At 34.9% G+C, this 9,089-nt stretch overlaps 1 pseudogene across 1 annotated transcript in view; it reads right to left on the bottom strand.

The window, feature by feature from the left end:
• Window positions 1-1,124: 1,124 nt before the first annotated feature.
• Window positions 1,125-9,089, bottom strand: part of LOC308266052 (cleavage and polyadenylation specificity factor subunit 3-like) — a 146,320-nt pseudogene continuing 138,355 nt past the window's right edge. The window contains exons 3-4 of the transcript in view: window positions 1,652-1,785; window positions 1,125-1,178 (exon numbers count right to left, since the gene is read on the bottom strand). The product of the transcript in view is annotated as a cleavage and polyadenylation specificity factor subunit 3-like (transcript). The remainder of the gene's footprint in view (window positions 1,179-1,651; window positions 1,786-9,089) is intronic.

Below are 9,089 nucleotides of genomic sequence, written 5' to 3'. Positions count from 1 at the left end.
ACCATAACTGATCAGTTCCCTGGAGTTAAGATAAAGCAAAGAATCAAAGATAGGATAATAAATTCTAGTTTTATTAATCTACATTTATTTTAAAGCAAGTGTCAAATGCAAATGCACACCATTAGCATCATCTTTTTCAATGTAGTGGTTTATTATAATTTTGTAGGTATTCCTTTCTTGGAGTTTCATAATTCTATTCCCCGAGGCCCCAAGAGCTAGAAAGAAAAAGTATTTATTTCTTTGGAGTATATTATCTCTCATTTTTAAAGGAGTTAAAATATATCGAAAACATTTTCTGTGCCAAGATAGTCTTTTTACTAATTTGTATTCATAAAATATAGTATTGCATATTAATAGACAATAGATTTCTAACTTATGTGCATAGTTATATGTTTTAGTACTTGAATTCAATATATTGAGTTGTCTTTGAACAGGTCTTACTTTCAAATTGAGATATAAAATAGGTTCAAATTTTTAAAAAGACAATTTGAATGGTAGAAATATAGACTTTTTTGTTTTGTAAGAAAACAATTTTAACAAAATTACTATCTTTTGGAAAATTTTACAGAACATTGGTGTAAAACTTCAGACATATGTTAAAATTCTATTTATCAATACTGACTTATGCTTACCTAAATTTTGTAGTTGAATAAAATTTGTATTAACTATGTATGATGATAAAATAATTTTAATATGTTAACATTAACATTTTTGTAACCATTGAAATCCAGAGATTCAATATTTGAAATTAGAAAGCCAAATTATAAACTCTGCGAGCAGAGCAAGTTGGTAGCTGAATAATATTCTCTAGCAATCATCTCCTTACAGACAGAGCAATTTAAAAATATATTCATGCAGGACCAAACTACCTTCACTAAAGCTACTAAAGCCAGGAGAGACATTTTAATGTCTGATTTCAGTATAATAACAAGACAAACTGGAGAAGACCCATGCTACCCCTCCCCCAACTCCAAACAGCATGGGCAAAGAGAAAGCTTCTTCTTAGGGAAGGTTGAAGAAATTAATTCCAGACCTTAAGCTTGAAACCCAATACTAGGCCTGCCAGAGTGAAATCATGAGCTGATAATGTACCACAGCTCCTTCCCCCAGCAAACAACTGCAGATTAAGCCAAAGCATTAAGCAGGTGATTGATTGCTTCCATAATCTCTTCTTTAACCTTGGACAACAGAAAAGGAACAAGATGACACCCAAAGTTTAGCAGGAAACACAAGAAATTTTTTTAGAACTCAGTGCTATGAATTCCAAGGTGAGATTCAGCATTACGCAGAAAAAGAGGTATTATATCCAGCCCATAGTTCATACACAGAGCTGCTAGACCTGTTCCAGTATAAAACTGAAACCTCTACTACAGTAGGACAGATACAAGCTCCCTGCATCATTGACAGCTTTGAAGTAATTCTGGACACATGCATCTTTACCTACAGATTATGCTGGTTCTTACAATTGTGTGGCTCAGGTGTGGCACATATTACTGTTAGCACTAGCAGCCTAAGAACTGTCTCCATCACCTATTCTATGATCTTGAAAAACACATCTATCCTAAGACTAGTAATCACAGACAGAAGCTCTAGACCTACTATGACATCAGTTGCAAACCTATAAGTCATTGTAATAGATTTGAGTCTTCACCTGTGTTATAACCAGCTTTGGTGTGATACTTGATATACCTTGAGACTTTGAAGGTTCTTTTGACAGTGACATTCTGGTACAACACAGCTTAATGTTAGGCCTAGTGGCTAAAGAATGGTCTTCATCAATATTACCTGCATTATCATGCAACATAATATAAAGCAAAACTTCATTCACTGTGGTAGGAAATAATAGAATTAGAGTACTTGACCTTGGACACAGGACCAGGCTGGTGAAATCTAACACTGGGTAGATCCTGATAACCCGTATCCTCAGGATTTCCTGAGTCATAAAGTCATCTTTAACAAAAAGAATAAATCAGGAGGCACTACCTCATCCTACCTCAAAATATACATACCACCACTCTATAATAGCCACAGTAGTATGATACTGGTATAAAAAACATAGGAATGGACCAATGGGATAGAATAGAGTCTAGATATAAACCACACAACTAAAGCCAGTGATTTTCAACAAAGTGCTAAAAATGTGCAACGGAGGAAGGACAGTCTTTTCAACTAATGGTGTGGGAAAATTAGGTATCTTCATTTAGAAAAATGAAGCTAGCACTTATTTTTATCAGTTACAAAAATTGACGTTAAATGGATTTAAAGGCTTTAATGTAACACTTAATACAACAATACTAAGCCGGGCGTGCTGGCACACACTTGTAATCCCAGCATTTTGGAGGTTGAGACAGGAGGATCCAGGTTTGTGAACAGCCTCAGCTACTACAAATGAGACCCTTTGTAACGCAGTGAGACCCAGTTCCAAAAAAGACTAAAAAATAGAGCTGGGGATGTAGCTCAGAGGTAGAATGATTCTGGGTTTCATCCCGAGTACCACAAAAACCAACCAAACAAAACAAAACAAAACAAAACTATTTAAACATATTGGGAAAGATTCAGGATATTTAAATAGTCATGAGTGTTTTTTGACAAAATTCTCAACATACAGAAAACCAAAACAAGAACAGACAAATGGTATTATAGAAAAATTAAAAGCTTCTTTACTACAAACAATCAAATAAACAGGGGGATAAGATAACCTTTAGGCTGGGAGAGGATATTCTGAGGGTCTGCATCTTAAAAGGGGTTAATACAAAAAATGTAACAAAATATTTAACAATAAGAAAACAGATTTATTGAAATAAGTAAAGGGCCTAAATAGACAATTTCTAAATAAAACATTCAGACAAAAAACAATCATATAAAAAAAACGTCAATGCCCTTGTCAGGGAAATTATACCAAATCCACAATGATATAACACCTCACACCAGTGACAGTTGCTGCTATCAAAATGACTATGACAAGTCATTGTTGGTCAGGATTGGAGAAAAAGGAACCTTTGCACAATGTTGATGGGAATGTATATCATTACAACTATTATGGAAACAGTATGGAGGTGCCTAAAAAGTTAACTTTTCATACAGAACTACTGTATCATATAGAAATTAATCTACTGGACATGTTTTTAAAGGAAATACAGTTAGTAGATAGAAGATATACCTGCATTTGTATTTTCACTACTGCACTCTTCACAATGGCCAAGAATGAAAACAACCTAAATGTTCATCAACTGATGAACAGATATGGAAAATGTGGTACATATATACAAAGAAATATGACTTAGCCATAAAATAATGAAATTGTATCATTCTTCACAACAAAGATGGAATTGGAAATAACTATGGTAAGTAAAATAAGCCAGGCACAGAAATTAAAGTGTCCTTAAATTCCACTCATTGTGGAAGTTAAAAAGTTGAGTCATAGAAGAAGTGTACAACTTTGGTTATTGGAAGCTATGATGTACACTAGGAGGGGGAGATATTCAGAAAAAGAGATAACAATTACAATTGAATAAGAAATTCTGAAGATCAGCATGGAGATACCTCAGAAAACTGAGTATAGATTCCTTATAGGATTCAGTTATACCACTCCTGGGTAGCTTCCCAAAGAGATCAAAACCAAAATATTATAGTGATTCGTGCATAGTCATGTTTATAGAAAAATATTTCACAATACTCAAATCATGAAAACAACCTAGGTGCCCATCAACAGATGAAAAATATTACAATATTATTGGATACACAATAGAATTCTATTTAGCAATAGAGAAGAACAAAATTATGTAATTTGCAGTAAAATATATGGACCTGAAGAACAGTATGTTAAGAGAGAGTAGTCAGTCACAGAAAGTGAAGGGTCATAAATTTTTTCTCATATCTAAAAGCTATAGTGTAATTAGGATACAAGAGGGACAATAAAGAATTTTGAAAAGATCACCATAATGAAATAATATTTTAGGAGGTAGATATGTGTGACTTGTTTTAAATATGCAATGCTATTACGAATTGTGCAGCTATGAATATGAATATGCATATATTATTATAGTTCTCTGATTTCAACCCCTTTGGAAAATATGGAACTAAACCAGGTCTCCATCAACAGGTGAATGGATTGAAAAATTATGGGAAATATACACAATGTAATTCTATTCAGCTATAAAAAGAACAAAATCATGTCATTTGCAAGAAAATGGAAAGTCCTGGAGAACATTATGTTAAGTGAGATCAGCCAACCACACTAAGAGAAAGAACATATGTTTTCTCTAATATACTCAAACTAGGGACTATTAGGAATACCAAAGGGACTCTAGATAATGGAGTGGAAACCTCAGCAAAGCTGAAATGGAAGGGTAGGAGAGTAAGAAGGCTGAGATTGATTAATGGAGGAGCTACATTCAAATATGTGTAAAAGTATGAATGTAGCATGGTTAACCTGGACACTCATTGTTGGGAGGGGAGAAGAAGAAGTGGGGATGGGAGAGAGCATCAATCACAGTCTGAATGTATGTCATTTTTATAAAAATAAAAAATAAATTAATAAAAATAAATATACAATGCTTACTGTGTCAAAACTTTACATTATAACTCAGAAGTTATATAAGTTATGCATGTTTTGTTTATCAATTAAAATAATTTAAGAAAGTCATGCTGGTGAGGATGTGGAGAAGTGGGAACTCTCATACACTGTGGGTGAGATTGCAAAATTAGTGCAATCACTTTGGAAAACAGTATAGAGGATCCTCAGAAGAATGGGAAAGCTGAGCATGGTGGCGCATGCTGCTTGTAATCCCAGCATTCTGGAGGCTGAGACGGGAGGATCGCTGTTCACGGACAGCCTCAGCTACTTGGTGAGGCTCTCTACAACTTAGTGAGACTCTGTTTCAAAATAAAAATTAAAAACTTAGGGCTCAGCTTGGAGGTCAAATGGGCCTGGGTTCCATCCCAGACCCACAAAAAAAAAAAAAAAAGGCCAAAAAGGCAACAAACCTACCATATGATAACCAACATCACTTCTGTCTTGATATCTACCCAAGAGAATGAAAACCAAAATACTAAACTAATACATGAATATTTATGTTCCTAGTCACACAATTCACAATTGCCAAACTGTGGAACCAGCCAGGATGCCCATCAAGAGAAGAATGGATTACGAAAGTATGGGATATGTATACATTAGAATTTTACTCAGCCATCAATAAGAACAAAATTACATCACCGACAGGAAAATGGATGGAACTGGAGAACATTATGCTAAATGAGATTAGTCAGTCACAAAAAGTGAGAAATTGGGTGCTGTCCCTAATATGTGGAAGCTGAAAAGTAAGAGGATCAAAGGAAGAATTCTAGAAGAGGAAGGAGAAGCCTTAGATGAGCAAGGGGCAAGAGGTAAATTCCCTAATACACATGATGTACATTCTCAAACATATCAAAGTCAGTCACTAAGCCAAACATGAGAAAGAGGGAAAGAGGAGGGAATGGGGTGGGAATTGAGAAAGGGCTAAATGAGTGATGTGTGCATGTATGCCTCCACCATCTTGTGCCCTATTAAGATGGATGACTACAATATACCAATAAAAATTTTAAAAAAGAAATGAATAAAAAGATTTGCAAAATTTTCTTATCTTTATATAAAGTTAATGTTTTGAACTTGTCTTAACTAAATGTTCCACTGACCTGTATATTATCACTTCAATATTTATAAATAATATCTCCTCATAAAATTTATAATAGGAAAAATTCTGCTTCATCACACCTTAGAGATATAGAATTATATTATTTTTGCATTTTCAAATTTATATTACACATATTTATTCTTGCTTTGTTGTGACCCTTGACATTGAACACAGAGACATTCTACCTCTGAGATATACCCCCAGATTTTTAAATTTTTTATTTTGAATCAGGGTCTTGCTCAGTTGCAGAGGCTGGCTGAACCTGTAATCCTCCTGTCTGTTTTCCAAGTACTGGAATTATATGTGTGCATCACCAAGTGAGGCTCATATTCTCACTTTTGCTGAACTAATCTAGCATAATTTTCATTGTTTTGTTAGCAAGCTGTTGATAATAGCATAGTATTTTAATTTGGAGCATCTATCCACTGTGCATCAGTGATGGGTCTTTCTTGGAGTTTCAGCTTACTGGATAGATGTCAAGTAAAATATTAGAATAGCGGTGTTACTCTGAACTTCATTATCATGTGAACCTACAATGCACTAATAAGAGTAAATTAATAAAAAAAGAATGGTGAGAAGCCTAGAGTGCTATTTTTTAAATAATAAGTTGGCTAAAAGAAAAGCTATCTTCTTAATTTTTTAAAAGCGAATTTTGGAACAGTTGGTGTTAGGGTGTTAACCACTTGAATATCTACCACAGAAGTCTTCAATTGATGATGATGTTTTTAGGTAATTTGATATTGTGCCATCTAAAGCTGTATTTCATTACAACTTTGAACATGTTTTTCTATGGTCACTTGGATGTTTGTTTTCCAATATGTTAATAATAAGGCTTTTTTCAGGACATAATTGTAGCCCCTTAATGAACAGATTCAAATATTTTTTTTTTCCCTGTAGTGTCTTTGTTTGGACATGAGGAAAACAATACTTTGTTTTCCGGCTTTTTTCCTAAAAAATACTTTGATTTTTCCAGCTATATTCCCAGAAGAAGCTGTGCTTTACTGCTCCATTCCACTCCAGTTTCTCTCTCTCTGCATGTCAATGCCTTTATATAGAACTGAGATTTTATAATGCTGTGTTTATTTCTGAATAATTTAGAAAAAAAGCATGGTTCATGAAACAAATTTACTTTCAGTTAAAAATAATCATCAATTTTTTATTTATTAACATTAATCAGGGGTTGATCATGATGTTTTTTTATAAAAAATACAAATAATAGCTTATATTAGTTTATTGTAAAAAGTAAAACATAACCCCAAATTAATACCTTATATGAAATGAAAGGTGAAAGTCCTTATGGAATATAAGAAAGTAAGTCAAGGAGAAAATATTTACTTTGCATATGTAAAATGTTTCACTTACCTTTGTAAACTTTTCTCAGCTACTGACTTTGGAGTTTTACATATGATAAAAATGGAAATTCAAGCATTTTTATTTGTCTATGGTATTTGGTTAGTGAATCAAAGTATAATTTATAGACTCTGCTTTTTTTCTCTAGATGGCTTCCTTACTTTTGTTAATATCATAAAGGCAGTAAATTACCATGTTATTAAAAGTGCCTTCCTTGAAGGGACATGTATGTAATAATGCAATCGGTTTTTCTTTAAAATTCAGTTTAAATCACTCAACCTTTCTTTTCTGTTGGCAAAGGGAGGTTGAGTATGATAATAATAACACAGCAATGTTATTGAGAAGAAATACAATAATCCATTTAAGTCACTTAGCATAACTTCCAACACTCAGGGATTTATTGATGTTACATAATAACATTTTTATTGTTATAATTCATTATTATTATTGTCATGAGAATAAAAGTTTAACATACTGTTTGAAAATGACAGATAGCCAGAAAAAGATGTGGAGTGTGTCTCCGGGGCATTGACTCACTTTCTTTCACTTTCGTTCATTATTTCTCTTCATTTCTAAGCTTCCTCATTTTTTTCAATCGACAAGTCCTTATTGAGAACTAATTTTGTGTTGGAGAATGTGATACACATTGAAGAAAAGGGTAAAAAAGTGTATATGTTTTCTTTTTCTAAGAAGTGTTATTCACCACTGAAAGATAAAACAAAGAATAATACTTTGATATGATCTGTAATATCAGCCCATCTCTAAGTAGTACTAAGGGAGCTCAGTGCAAATTCTATAGTTACTGATTAAAGATTTGGGGGGAAACCTCTCAGAAGAAATCAACTTTGCATTGGACTGAAATGTAAGTAGACAAGCACTGATTGGAGCAACGGTGATGGGGGCGGGGCCCAAACAGAACCAGCAGAGAGCTTAAATAGCCAATACTGAGGGAAAGCCAGAGAAGGGCAAGTGGTTGTGGCGGAATGAGTGAAGCCAGCCCGGGGTGAGGCTGTGCTGCTAACCTGGGGCCCTTTAATCTGCAGAGCTTTTATTTAGTTAGTTAGTTGGTATTGAAGATAGAACCAAGGAGTGTTCTACATTCATGCTACACATCTGCTCTTTTTAGTGTTTTTTTTTTTTTTTGGTGGTACTGGGGTTCCTGGAAGCCCTTCTACCTCCGGGCTACACTCCCAGACCTATTTTTACATTTTTATTTGGAAACAGGGTCTCCTAAGCCAGCGCGCGTGGCTGGCTTCGAACCTGCGCGATCCTCCTGTCTCAGCCTCCCAAGCGCGGGGATTACAAGCGTGCGCCACCACGCCCGGCTTGCTCTTTTTAGTTTGAAATATGGTCTCCCTAAGTTACTGAGGGCTCCAAACTACAATCTTCCTGTTTTAGAACTCCAGAGTACTGGGATTACAGGTGTGCTCCACGACACTTGGCTAAGAGCATTGATTTGAAGGTGCTTTCAGGATTAGCACCTGTGGAAGGGATGGGAAAGTAACATTTGGCAAAGGGATTAAATAAAGCATCTTCAGAGTCCCAGTGAAGGCTTCGGCCATCATTTCAATTAGGATAGCCCTTCATTGTGGTTGTGAGTCAGGTTTTTAGTCCCTTGATGCAGGGTGCCCCTGGACACAGAAATGCCCTATTGCATGCCAGCTGTCTTCAGCAGAGAATTGGAAAATGAGGGCCATCTTCTGGTAGCTCCCTGATCATCTGCTGAATAAATCCTTCAGTACTGAAGTAGGATCCAGGTGGAGCACCCCAATGTCTACTGTAATCATTCTGAAGTATTAGCATCAGTCACTCATCAATTTTTAATCATCAGTGCAGATCAGTATCTGAGTCTTGCACTTACTTTGTGTTCTGACTTTAATAAAGAAGGACAGTGCTTGGTGCAGAAAGCACTGACTACACTTTGTGCTTATACATCCTTTAGTACATACAAATGTGCCTACCTGGCTCTGAATATAATACTAAAGAATCTGTACATCCATTTTTTAAATTTTTTATTAGTGTGTTGGGGGCATACATCTTAATTAAGTAAGAGATGGTAGAGGCATA

Source organism: Muscardinus avellanarius, assembly GCF_963383645.1.
Source record: "Muscardinus avellanarius genome assembly, chromosome: 8".
In the NCBI taxonomy this organism is placed as follows: domain Eukaryota; kingdom Metazoa; phylum Chordata; class Mammalia; order Rodentia; family Gliridae; genus Muscardinus; species Muscardinus avellanarius.
The sequence above is the reverse complement of the archived record's forward strand: the minus strand, read 5'-3'. Positions and strand labels throughout refer to the sequence as shown.